The following is a 13281-nucleotide window of genomic DNA, read 5'->3' as shown; positions in this document are numbered from 1 at the left end:
ACTACCTGGTATATAATGTTGTGCTACGTGATTGCTAGCAACACAGCTATGTTAGCATAACATTAGCACAGTGAAGCTGGAGGATGAACGCCAACTTTTTTTCCACTCGATGATAAAAGTTAACGTGAGGGATTCTGGTGGTTAGGGACAAATGCAATCGCATAGCAGGATGCTATACACGGGGCAAACTTCAGTCAGGAGAACAACTGAGATTATTCATCCACAATAAGAGGTTAGTTATTAATATACTGCAACAATATGGGAATAGAAGAGCTGAGAGAGAATTCAATATTAATGAATCAATGTTATAGAAGTGGAGGAAGCGCAGTTTTTGGCTTTCCCCATATTTCAAAAGTGCTTCATCTCTGTTAACATCTGTTCACCGGCATAATTTGATTGTAGCCGCTGCGATGCTTTTGACCAAAACAGGCGCAGCTTGATGACATCATCAACATGCGCTATCGCGATAGATCAAAATCTCTATCGTTGGTCAAATTTATATCCTGTCTATCGTATATCGTTTATATCGCCCACCCCTACTGGATATATTTCTTTTAAATCCCAGATATGGTTGTGTTAGAAAATCAGAGTAGATCAGTTGTTCCCAAAACACTCAGTCCGGCCCTTCTGGAACAAACAACCACATTCAAAGTCAGCTTGGTCAGAACGGCAGCAGATTATCTTGACCATGTCAACGTGCCTAAATAATAATGGATACTTTATTGATCCCCATGGGGAAATTACTTGTTTTTTCTCTGCATTTGACCCATTCACTCAGTGAAGCAGTGGGCAGCCCACTAAACAGGCGCCCGGGGAGCAGTGTGTAGGGACGGTACCTTGCTCAGGGGTACCTCAGGGTAGCCGTTAAGTGGATTCGAACCGCCGACCTTCCGATCATGGGGCGACCACTTTACCTACTGAGCTATCCCTGCCCCAATACAATAGTTGCTGCCAAGAAAATGTTTGCACTAGCAGGTGAGTCTATCATAGTGGCTGGAAAATGAACTGCAATTTGCTAAAAGGACATTTTTAGAGCTGGTTCCTTCATGTGGCACACTGCCCGTGCCTCAATGCTCTTTTTTTTTATACTTAAATTGTTATGCCCCGCCCACCGTTCGGCTGTTCTCTTACCTGCTGACTGCTTAACAGTGGGTGTGAATACCTGGCACTCATTTACCATGAAAGTAAGCAAACTTGCTAAAAGTTGTTTTTGGTTTTATAATAGTTACTTTCATAAACATAAATACTTTTCCTTTGCTCGTTTCCAATAGGAAGAGTTGCACCGGACAACTCACGCCTTTCCCACTCTACGAAAAAGGTTCATCTGCTAATGTCAGTTGGCTGCATCCACAGGTAGGTTTTTGTTTGCTGCTTGTGCTAATATGTCCAACAGAGGCTGAAGTCTTCTCTCTATTTACTGCTACTGCCTTATATTGTAACATCTAACCACTGCATGCAATAGAATCCATCTATTTTTTTAAACGTTTGCATGAGGTTGTTTTCTCTTGCTGAGCTGTTTGTATGACGATACCAGTTGGCTAATTTGCATAAAGTAGAATGGCATTTGGGACTATTTGTCACGATCCTGGGTCTTATGACCCAGTGTTTTGAGTTTTAGTTCATTTTGATGTTTTAGTTTATGTAAGCCCTTCAGGTTCCTAAGTTCATTTGTTATCATGCTTAAGTGTTTCTAGTTCTTATTATTTTCCCCTCGTGTTTCCAACTATGGTAAATCTCCCCTGCTCTTCATGTGTTTCATGTCTGTGTCTTACATTGTGAAGTTCGGGTTGTCATGTCTACGTCTCATTATGTTTCCTGTTTTATTGTGAAGAGGTCTGGTGTTTCTGTGTTCATCGTGTTCAGTTTTACTCTTCCCCTGTGGCGTTGTTATGTTCATGTTGATCTACTGTGCCTTTCTGTTCCATGTTTCAGGTCCCTATGTTCTGTCTCCCCCAGTCTGTTAAGTTCACATGTCTTGAGTTCCGTCAGTGTGTTTCCTGTTTTACTTTCACAGTCTGTTCTATGTTAATGTTTCTAGTTTTGCTCCCCTTGCCTCGTCCTGCTTAATTACTCTCAGCTATGCTCTCCTCCTGTGGCTCATTCCCCCTCGTTATCCCTCAGTGTATTTAAGCCCCATGTTTCTCTTTGTCAGTGTTGCGTCCTCCCTCATAGCTGTGTGATTTTTCCCTGTGGCTCCTTGTGCTTTAGTTTTCCCAGTTTAGTTTATTTTGTATTGTTTTTCGTGTCCCACTTCACGCCAGCAATAAAGCTGTGTTTTTTGAGTTTACCTTTTGACTCTGTGAGTTTGCGTTTGGGTCCTACTCTTGCCTGCACACAGCCGTATTGTGACACTATTTTTGTGCCAGTGTTGGGCTGAGTTGTTTAGCATTTCCCTGTAGACAGGGTGCTGTTGTTTTGGAGGTTTCCTATAGGCTTGCTATCAGTGTCAGAAAATATTGGCATTGAAAAGTGAATATTAAATGCAAACATTCACATATTTCACTTAATTTCAGGAGTAGGACAAGAAAAAATATTTCAGTGGAACCAGTGTTCATTCAGCCTTTGCCACTGTCCACTGTTAGGTTATCAGCTGTTTTGTGTTGATTATTCATGTCATATCTATGAAGACATTTTTATTGTCATTTTAATTAAATTAATAAGAACACCTGTGGCAGTGTTTAGATGTGTCTGAATCTTTTCGGAGCTGTGGACTGGTCCTTGTGCAGCGAGTCATCACAGACCATTTGACCTCAGCAGGATTTACAGAGATGCATTAAAGCTGGCGCCGGGATTGTATTTTTGTGGAGGAGTCTTTTGTTTGCGTGAACATGTGTTGTGCCAGGTTCCTGCTTGCAGGACTGATCAAGTCAGAGTCCCTGATATTTCAGCTATGCATGTTATGTGATGTGTAGATATGCATATTAAATCTGTGGATTTACATGTCTGAGCATGAGGTGGCACATTCAAGTTGGTTTCAATGCGTAACAAGAAACACTTCTTTAAATTCACTCGTGTAAAATGTGTCATGGTTTCTGGGTCTTGAACCCAAGGCTTTGTGTTTCTCTGTGGATTTAGTGAATCCTTGTGGTTTTGAGGGTCACTTGTTTTAATTTGGCTCTTTTGCAATTTTAGTCAGGCTTCTATATTTCTTTGCCATTTATTATATCCTCTGTTTGTATTCTAGTTTATCTTTTTGGTTATGCAATATTTAGTTATCGTCTTTTGTGATCCCTTTCTGTGTTCCCAGTCATGCCCCCCTTTCTGTCTGGTCTCTCTGTCTCCTGTTTGCATGGTTGTCTGGTTTCCTCTTTCATTCTGTTACTTCTATCTGGTCACTGTGCTTGTTTATCATCTGTATCAAGTTCATAAGTCTTAGTCTGGGTCTCAGGGTATGTGTTAGTTCCTGTTTTATTTTGATAGTCCTGTGTTTCATGTACTTCGTTCTGAGTTTTAGCTTCTCTGCTTAGTTGATTGACGTGATTTGTTACAGCTGTGTCCCCCCCCATATATTACCTGGTGTGTATTTATTTTAGAAGTCTCTGCTGTTCTTCCCATGGTAGTGTATTCCATTGCCCTGTTTTTCTCTAAGTTGTTCCTCAGATGCTTTTGGGGGTTTTTTCCTTTGGAATACCAGCACAAAAATGGTAAAAATGGCCTGTATTTGTATAGCGCTTTACTAGTCCCTAAGGACCCCAAAGCGCTTTACACATCCATTCATCATCTTGAGCCACGATTGGCCCACAAAAACTGTGATCTTGTTGAATCGTGCATTAGGATCCACACTACTGAACCATGACAAAATAGAATTGACTAAGGGTACATTTATGTCATACTTTCCTTTACTTTGAATTTAAACGATAACAGCTTATGTGCATTGTTGAATATGTAAGTTAAATATGTAAGTTAAACAATTTGAAATGGGTTTTTTTGGAAAATCTGAACATTTTTTTTGTGTATCAGCCAGCCACGACAATAAAACCAGTGAGAGGTGAAAAAGTAGCATTGATTATTTTGTGATAACGACGTGTCTTTAGAGGTGGGATAATGAATAAAGCTTTGTTTGGGTTTTTTCAGTCTAAGATGGCTGCAAGAGGCTCTGGGTTTGCCGTTCAGGTGGGAAACCTTTTTTCCTGGCATTTATGCTGATACATGTTCATGTTGCTCTTCACAAGTCTTGGCAAGTCTATGCCATGCCAGCAAGTTATTTTTGAAGCAGAAAGCTGACCTGCCAAATATTAGGCAGGTGCTTTTAACAAGCAGACTGATTTGTAGGAATCATGAAAAGCAAATTGCGCCTGTACCTTACTTGTCTCCAGATGATGTGTGTGACAAAATATGACTATAGTAATGTACTGTCAGTTTCTAGTGCTCAGAGTAGAAAAGCAGTATAGAAACATTGTACTTACAGGAACTGCTCCAACATGGAAGCCCATGACACAAAGCTCAGAGTACAGAGGTTTTGTGTTGAGGTTAACGCTAGACGTTTGGGGGTCTGCAGTTAATGAGACAGCAGAGTGTTGGTCACTTTTGCCGGAGTACTCAGAAAACCTTAATCTGCCAATTTATGGGGTCTCGAATTCAATGAGTGACAGTAATTCATACCTGCAGTTATAAATATATTCAGGTATAGTTTGGGAATATTAATTTTGTTGGTATCCACTCAGGTGGTCTTCATTCTGTGGTCATGGTATTTTTCTTCTATGAGTTTGTTATTACTTAATGCCTACAAAGCCGAGGTTACCTGCTGTGCATTACAGCTACATAAAGAGTGATGTGTGTGACTACTGACACCAGTAACTATTCTTCTGCAACCAAAATTTAACTCAGTTTTACATCAGAAAATACTGAAAACAACACTGCACACCTGCATAGTAGGTTTTGGAAACTGCTTTACACATGCACACGCGCGCACACGCACATACAAACAACTTGGTGAGAAACCTTTCAGTCAGCACTAATGGTTCCGTCCTTAAAAAAAAAGTATTTGTTTTTTGTTGGACGTCTTACGTAACGCAGCTTGCTCTTAATCCCTTGCAGGAGTTACCACAATATTTTCATTGTTCCGTTCTGTAGAAGCACAGCAGATGAGTTATATGTTTTACCAGCAGAACAGATCATAAAATCACTCTGTAAAAGGAATGGGTTCACAAGCAAGAAAAAGTGCAATGAAAAAGTACTCTTCAGTTGTAATTGTCATAATCGTACACAGTATTACCCATCTGGTACATTTCCTCATAATGCCGGTCATATATCATAGCCTTAAAACTCCCTCTGATCTGCCCTCTGCTGTAAAAACAGAAGCAAACACACACTGAGACACACATACACACACACACACCGAGACACGCACACAGTTTAAAATGAAAGGATGATAAAATTTAATTCCCTTGGTAGCTGATCTGACAATAAATCATGTCCTTTTAATGAGGAGAGGGATAAATGACAGTGTCAGCAATTAATTAGAAATGCATCTTCAGCCTGTCATGTCTGTGGAGCTGTGTGTGTGTGCGTGCGTGCATGCGTGTGTGTGTGTGTGTGTGTGTGAGAGAGAGAGAGAGACGGTATGAGTGTGCCTCACAGTATGCATGAATGTACCTTTGTCACTTCAACACCTGTCATGATTAAACCTGGCAGAAGTTGATACGACCATAAAATGATCTAAATATAAACAGGAGGAGCTGTCTGTCTGTCTGGATGTAACCATGTTACAAGTCATATTTATACATCCAAGCCACACTAATGCGTTGTAATTATTCCATGAGTGCTTCTCATAGTGTCAGTGGCATCACATCAGAGCACATGGATGATGCTGGTCTGTACAGTAATCCTAATCCGGCTCCTAATCCTTTCATGCTACCTCAAATGCTGCTGCTGCTAGTGCTGATAATCATAGTCAAACGTGACCCTTTATCGAATCCCCTGCACCAACAATGCACAACCTAACAAAGTCCTGCATAGCATGGAGTTTATCTTTCTGCCAGCTGTACCTAACAAACGTGAAACACAGATTTAGACATGAGTGGAAACAACCTGTCGTCATATCAGACACCCCTTTTTAAAGTAACCTGAGACAACTTTTTTTGATCAGTGCTACGAGTAACAATTACAAGAGAATCATAGCTACAGGTCATCTCTGCTTTTTTTTTTTCTTCCTTTGTGTTTTTGTTTTTTTTTGGTTTTTTTTTGTTTTTTTACAGATGGCATCATATCAACCAGCTCCTGCTCTACTGAGTCCTTCTCTGCTATTTTCCTGATCTCTTATAAAGAGATAAACTTACAAAGTTTGCTGTTTCAGTGATAGTTGTATATCATATTATATCACTTCAAACAGAGGTGATCCAGTAATGCTGCACTAATGAATTAGACTAACTATTCACTTTAGCTAAAGTTATTAAGTTAGCTAAAGAGTTGGGATGCTGTGTAAGACATAAATAAAGCTAAAATACAAAGGTTTGGACACCGTTTTGCATGTTTCCCTACTGTAGGGGTCTCTGCAAGCATACAGGGCTCTGAGAGGGTCCAAGATGACAACTTTGGAATTCTACTAGAAACAGTTGATCATATTTGTTTGTCAAAGATGAATTCAGGGGAAACTACGCAAAATTAGCATTTTTAGCTAACAGCTACAATAAGCATAAAAGTTACTGTGCGGTATCATTTGTTAACATGACGCTTGTTCTTATACATGTAATACATTTATTACCAACTTGAGAGTTTATCCGCTGGTCATTCGACATGACGAATGACTTCTGAAGTCTTAATTCAGCTCAAGACACTGTAGATTCCCGTCAGTAACACTTTCGGTCCTCTAGTAAAACGTAGTTCTATTAATCTGCGCTCATTACTCTTGAACCGGAACCGGATGTAAGTCCCAAAAAACTGAATTTTGGAACTACGTTTGAAACTGAATGGTGAGAAGTGAATCTGAAATTATTTGAGAGCTAAATTTTTAAAGGATGAAATACAGTTTCAAAGCAAATGAATTCATTTTCAAAAATAAAATTCAATTTCAATTTAGTGATGATCATTTTCAAACCAATAAATTGAATTTCAAATTAGGCTAATTCGTATTCAGTTTTTTAAAAGCACTTATTCAAGTTACAATTCAGATTCAATCCAAGCAATTCAAATTTAACTTTTTCAAATTCAGTTTCTGATGGCACAAATTTCTGCTCATACATATGAGTTTGGCCCCAAGCTAAATGGAATAAAAGTTGATTCCTTTGAGCTAATTCGAGGCCTTAGGTAATTAGGTTTGGCCCTTCAGGGTGTTTCAAGGATTAGGCCATCAGGGCCCCTAGACTTTGGTACAGCATACCAAAGGAAATGAAGCTGCATAATCATTGACTTCCTTCAAATCACTTCTTAAAGTACATTTTTATACGCTTTGTGATCTGTTTTTCTTTTTGACTTCTGCTGTGTCCACTTACAAATGATAGTCATATGATATAGTAACAACATAAAAAAAACAACTTATACAGTTGTTAACCTATAGCCAATTATAATAATGGGTCATTCCATATTAGTTAGTACAACCTACTAAAGGTATGTCATTGAAGTGTTTTAGGCCAAACTGTGACTTTAGGACTATGGAATTTCAAAAGTGTAATTGAAATTCTGCATAAAATTGTGGGAGCTTGAATTTGCTTGAAAATTTGACAGTACAGCCTACACTAGAATTTTTGAAAAGCTGTTGAAATGTGTAGCACAGATTACCATATATGACGTGTACCCAGTACCATAAAATGGTACTTTGAGACCGTTCATCTGATTTGAATATTACAAAGACATTAACCTAGGAAATTGGTGGGGGGGAAAGAGTATCCTGCAAAAACATTGTAATTAAAAAAAATTGCATCTAACAACTTAAATTTCACTTTCATTGATAGATTTGGTGTCTGGTAGTATCAGAACTTATGAAAGTGTTCTGTGTCACTTTCCCAATATGAATATTTGAGTTATTTATATTTTTGTTTACAGGCAATAACAAAAGCCTCCATCTCAGTCGTTGGCCACCCAGCTGGCCTCCTGATTGGCTTCACCTCAGGAAATTGTCCTCCTGACTTACCAGTCTTTCTGTTTGTTTGGACTTGGACTCATTGTTCTGTTTTTTGGTTCTGTTCTACGTTCCATCTGTGGTCTGTCCCCACATTATCCTGTGTGTGTATATTTTGTCTCATCTTTCCCTTGCCCTTTGTCGCATTGTCCCTCTAGGTTGCGTCGCTCTTGCCCTGTTCTCTGTGAGTTCCAGGTTCCCTTGTGTGAACCTAGTTCATAAGTTCCTACTTCCTGCCTTGTCCAGATTATTTTGTAATATGTATTTTGGACTTGGCTAAATTATATATGCACTTGTACTATGGTGACCCTGAGAGGCTAAATGTACTGCAATATACAGGAAGCAAAAACACAACAGAAATAGAAAAAACCCACAAAAGTTAAAGAACCTTCTGCTTCTTATAAGCGTGTCTCAGGGCAATCCTTTGCATTTTTTTTATTTTTGTCACTTCCACACTGGTCCATCACATTATTGTGTCCGTAGAAGCACTTCTGTTGTGTTTTGTGAGCCTTTTTTCTACTTTTGTTGTTTTATTCAGCATCTTTTATGTATTTTGATTTGCTAGTGCGTTCTTAATTTGCAGTCTGTTTGACCTCTCAGATCTACCATAAAGTAACAGTCTTTTGCTGCAGAAATAATAAAACACCACAAGAGATGAAATGCATTTACTATAATTTTATTTCACTATCTTACTGTACATCAAAGCATCAAGATCAACGAAATCAGAGATGGTCAAGCTGTAAGCATTTGGTCAATTGACACTGAATGACCCTGATGACAATACAGTGAGTGCACTGAATTGGTGCTCTATTAATTAAGAGTAAAACTGTGTTATTTTTTTCAGAAAACAGATACAAAGGATCAGTTGAGCTAGTCTAAAAAGCAAGGCAGAGAGTTATTGTCTATGACTTCCTCTTCATGTAACCTCTGTTCGTGTGTCGGTGTGGCAGTGAGTGCTCTCTAAGTGAGCCAGTTACACTTGATTTACACACAGATTTTCTCCTTTTTACCTTGACCTTAAATAAACAAATATTTTCCCACACCTGCAGCAGGGAGCCAGTAATTGAAACCTGTTTTTGTTTTTGTTTTCACCCTTACCGCAGTGGAAGCTGTTCTCATTCCTAAAGTGAAGAGGGATTCAAGGAGCCAGACTGCCAATGCAGCATAATTCTTTGTCCTGCTTTTCACACAGTGGGAGCTATTCTCATACACCACATTATAAAGTTGCTGCTGGCATATTCAGAGTTTCATATAGAGCGGATGTTACCTGTGCATTGTTGTATTTTTGGTGGGATGTGCCATTTTCTGCTTTTTCTTTTCAGCTTTGTTCACAAGCAGCTCGACTGTGTTGTGGTTTTGTGATGTTATAAAGGTCAGCTCTGCACACTTCTCAATAACGCATCATTGTAGGCGATGTTCTTATAACATATGAAAGACTGGAATACAAAATCATGTGTATATATCACCAGCTGATGCGTGTGAATAAAATGCTTAAAGGTTTAACTGTATTGGTTCCTTTACATTAAAATAAAATCCTGTTTTTGTTGATTTTTGCAGGGAAGCTTTCTTTGCCTTTAGACAAAATTATTTCAAAACATTGTGTCTCTATAAACACTTACAGTTTATTTAATAATACTCGATCTTACTGGTATTGTTTTGTGAAGTTGATAAATACAACTTTTTTCTCCTTCTATTTACTGATGATAGTCATATGAAAACTCAGTATAGGCTGTATAAAAACTCTGTATAAATTCATCAGTCACAACATTAAAGTCAATGACACCTGGAAATAAACATTCAGTTCTTGAAGTGGATCTTCATCTGTATCTGTGCAGCTCTGATTAGAGCAATCAGAACATCTTATTGAGGTTTCAAGTGGTGTTTTTTGTTTGCATGTGGGTAGGGCTGGGCGATATGGCCTAAAATCCATATTGCAATGTAATTTGAAGCATGTGCAGTAACAATATATATTGTGATATATTCAGGGATAGCTCAGTAGGTAAAGTGGTCGCCCCATGATCGGAAGGTCGGCGGTTCGAATCCACTTAACGGCTACCCTGAGGTACCCCTGAGCAAGGTACCGTCCCTACACACTGCTCCCCGGGCGCCTGCTTAGTGGGCTGCCCACTGCTTCACTGAGTGAATGGGTCAAATGCAGAGAAAAACAAGTAATTTCCCCATGGGGATCAATAAAGTATCCATTATTATTATTATTATTATTATTTTCTTCTGTAAACCGTATTTTTCACACCATAAGGCGCACTTAAAATTCTTTGATTTTCTCAAAGATCGACAGTGCACCTTATAATTTGGTGCACCTTATGCTAAAAAAATCTGTCAAATCTTTTAGTACAACTTTGGTACGCTACGAATGGCTGCACCGCTTGATGGGGTTTCGGATCATTATGGCTACCGTAGTCAGGAGCCTCGGGAAGTAATCTGGGTCCAAAACTCCATTTGCTTCAGCTCCCAAAGTCTAACGAACACTGTGGCATCACTGAGAGTTAAAAACTGTCTAAATTCTTTAATCTTTAATAAAATGGTCAGCTTTGCTGCTTTACAAGATGTAACAATTAAGTTTAACATCCAGGCATCCAAAGTTAGCAGGAAGTTAGCTTGCTAGCTTCCACCTAAACATGATATAGCATGTTCTGACTGAGAGATTTCTGAAAAAATTAAAACAGCTAACATTCAACTGCAGGTGCATATGACCGACGTCGCAACAGTCTTCCAAAACAGGCGCAGTTTGATGACACCATCAACATATTTTCACATTTTACGAGGACTGCTGGGTGGAGACCTGAAGTACTGAGATTTGTTAGAGGTTGTTGAAGTGGCTCCTTTTTAGGTCCTAAATTGTCATCAAAGGCTGTTATGAGGCTCTTACTCTCAGACATGCCTGGGTTTGATTGTTGTTGTGCACACTGGGGAACAAAAACGGACGGTATTGCTATAATAATGATATTATTACATAACAATTATGCTGGTATGATTGCAGACAATATGATACTTGTTATAAAGTTGGATGCATTCGAGTATTGGTAAAGATCTCTGCTATAAAAAGGTCTGTCTGTAGTTAAATTTAATAAAAATCGGAATTACATAACCCATTTAATTTTAATCTAATTTATATCCTTTTTCTATTCACCTTTTGGCCATTTTTTTTTTAGAAACTAAAAAAAGTAGAAATGCAGCATTTAAACTGACAACCTGTTCCTTTATGAAAGGTCATGAGGGAGAGGCGTTAAAGACAAACATTGGTTTTCTCTTTGATTTTTACATCACTCCAGCTCTGGGAGAAAACATGAAAGGCCTCTCTATCTCTGCTAGATCAGTGGATCTGCCCAGGGCCTCGCAACAACTGCCACATTACCCTCCACCACCACCACCGATGCCTCCTGTTTTGCGGCATGTCCTATTTACTTATTTATTTGTCCCTTCTCCACCCACAACTTACTTCTTATCTCAGCCATTAAAATTAATCCTCTTCTAAAAATATCTGCTCAGAGACGATTTAATCGAGGAGGAGATGGTCTTCATAAGTCTGTCTCATTCTGCTTCGCTGATGAGAGCTCTCACATCAACTTATGTAATGGAAAAGCAGCACTACCTGTGTTTGTGAAGCAGAGATCTTAATCACACGCTGCCATAGTTCATTGCCTTCTGAAGTCTGATTGGGGCTGCATGTCTGCATTCATGTTTGCAGTTATGGAAAAGGATTGCCTGGGTTTGTTGACACGGTGTCATGGTCTGGGTGGGCACCTGCAGGTCTCCGACAGTGGCCCCTCCTCCTTTGGGCGGAGTTCGGTTGCTCCTCCCTGGCTGACCACCTGTGAGCAATCATGCCAGCAGTATATCAGACCTGCGCTCTCAACCATTCATCGCCTGAGTATCTGCTATCCCCATGTCAGTCGAGTGGAGCATCATAACTCTGTCAGACGCTGTGTGATGTCTTACTTGTTTTTCTTGTCCTCAGAGGTAGCACCTGGAGTGGAGATCTTGTCTCCCTCACTCCCGCCTTCCTGGACCTGGGCCGCCTGCTGCTAACACGACGTGGCCTGCCGGCCCACCACTCACTTGCCTGCCTCCCCACGCTTCGACCGCTTCCGGGCTTCCGCCCCACCTGTCACCTCCACCTGAAACCAAGTAAGGCAACTCAATTCAACTGTGGAGGATCGTTGATTGTCTGCTGGATCCCACTGACCGTGATCTCCTCTTATTCCAGTGCCCCGGCCCCTGCCTAGTCCTGTTTCTACCTCCCCGCTGCCTCTGCTGTTCAGCCGTCTCCTAGAGGTGTCTAGGTCGCCCTCTTTATCGTAAATAATCCTACGCGCCACGAGTGTGGTGGCGCCGCTTTGCTTTTGCTTTTGTTTGCCTGTGGGCGGAAATAAATCATTTGTTCCCTACCGTCTCGCTTCCGGGTTGGTTTCTGCACCTGTGTCCATCTTTGTTCCCTCGTGCCGCTGGGCCGTGACACACTGAGTTTTGAAGCCGTATGAATATACTAATTCAGCTCTATAGTCCTCCTTAAATAGCAGTGTTGCCTTGACTTCTGTTGAGTTTAGAAAATAGCTAAAAAGCAGTCAAGGAAAGCGTATTATTAGACTACGAGAGCTTAAAAATGATGTTTGTGAAGGAACAGGGTGCAGGTGATGTTTTTGAAAAGTCATATTTGAAGTAAATAAGGAGGGAGTGAATGGCATCAGAATAGATTATAAAAGGAAGCTTTTACTCCTAATTAGTAAGTTGTTTCATAGTGAGCTGCTCTCGCCTCTGTGTGTTAGTTTTATATTACCGCAAAGAGGCAGTGCAATCACGGCGACCTGTGAAGCTGTTCAGGTTGGGTAATAACTGTCCCCCCTGTGTGTGTCTGTGTGTGTGACCTTGCGATTATGCCCCAGTGTGATACTTTGGCCCAGCTGATTACCTGTCAGCAGGTTTTGTGCATCTGACACAAACACACACACAATACCCAGCAACAGACAATACCCACAGGGCAGGTCACCACATTGTTGGAGAAAGCATATTACTGTTTAAAAGCTGCACACACACAGACACACTCACATAAATGGACCCATGCAGGGTCTGGAACATAGATTGTCTATTAAGCAGTGTATTAGAAGAACCCAGGGGTCTGTCATCGAGACAGGTTGTGTGCCATTAGAGCGGGATTTTATGTTGTCAGGTGGCCAGTGATACTGAGCGAGGGCGCGCGCACATGTAGA

The sequence above is a fragment of the Aulonocara sp. 'chitande type north' Nkhata Bay genome, linkage group LG5 (genome assembly GCF_057382095.1).
Source record: "Aulonocara sp. 'chitande type north' Nkhata Bay isolate Kocher_YH1m ecotype deep benthic linkage group LG5, A_spYH_male_GT1.1, whole genome shotgun sequence".
NCBI classification, from domain to species: Eukaryota; Metazoa; Chordata; class Actinopteri; order Cichliformes; family Cichlidae; genus Aulonocara; species Aulonocara sp. 'chitande type north' Nkhata Bay.
The sequence above is the reverse complement of the archived record's forward strand: the minus strand, read 5'-3'. Positions refer to the sequence as shown.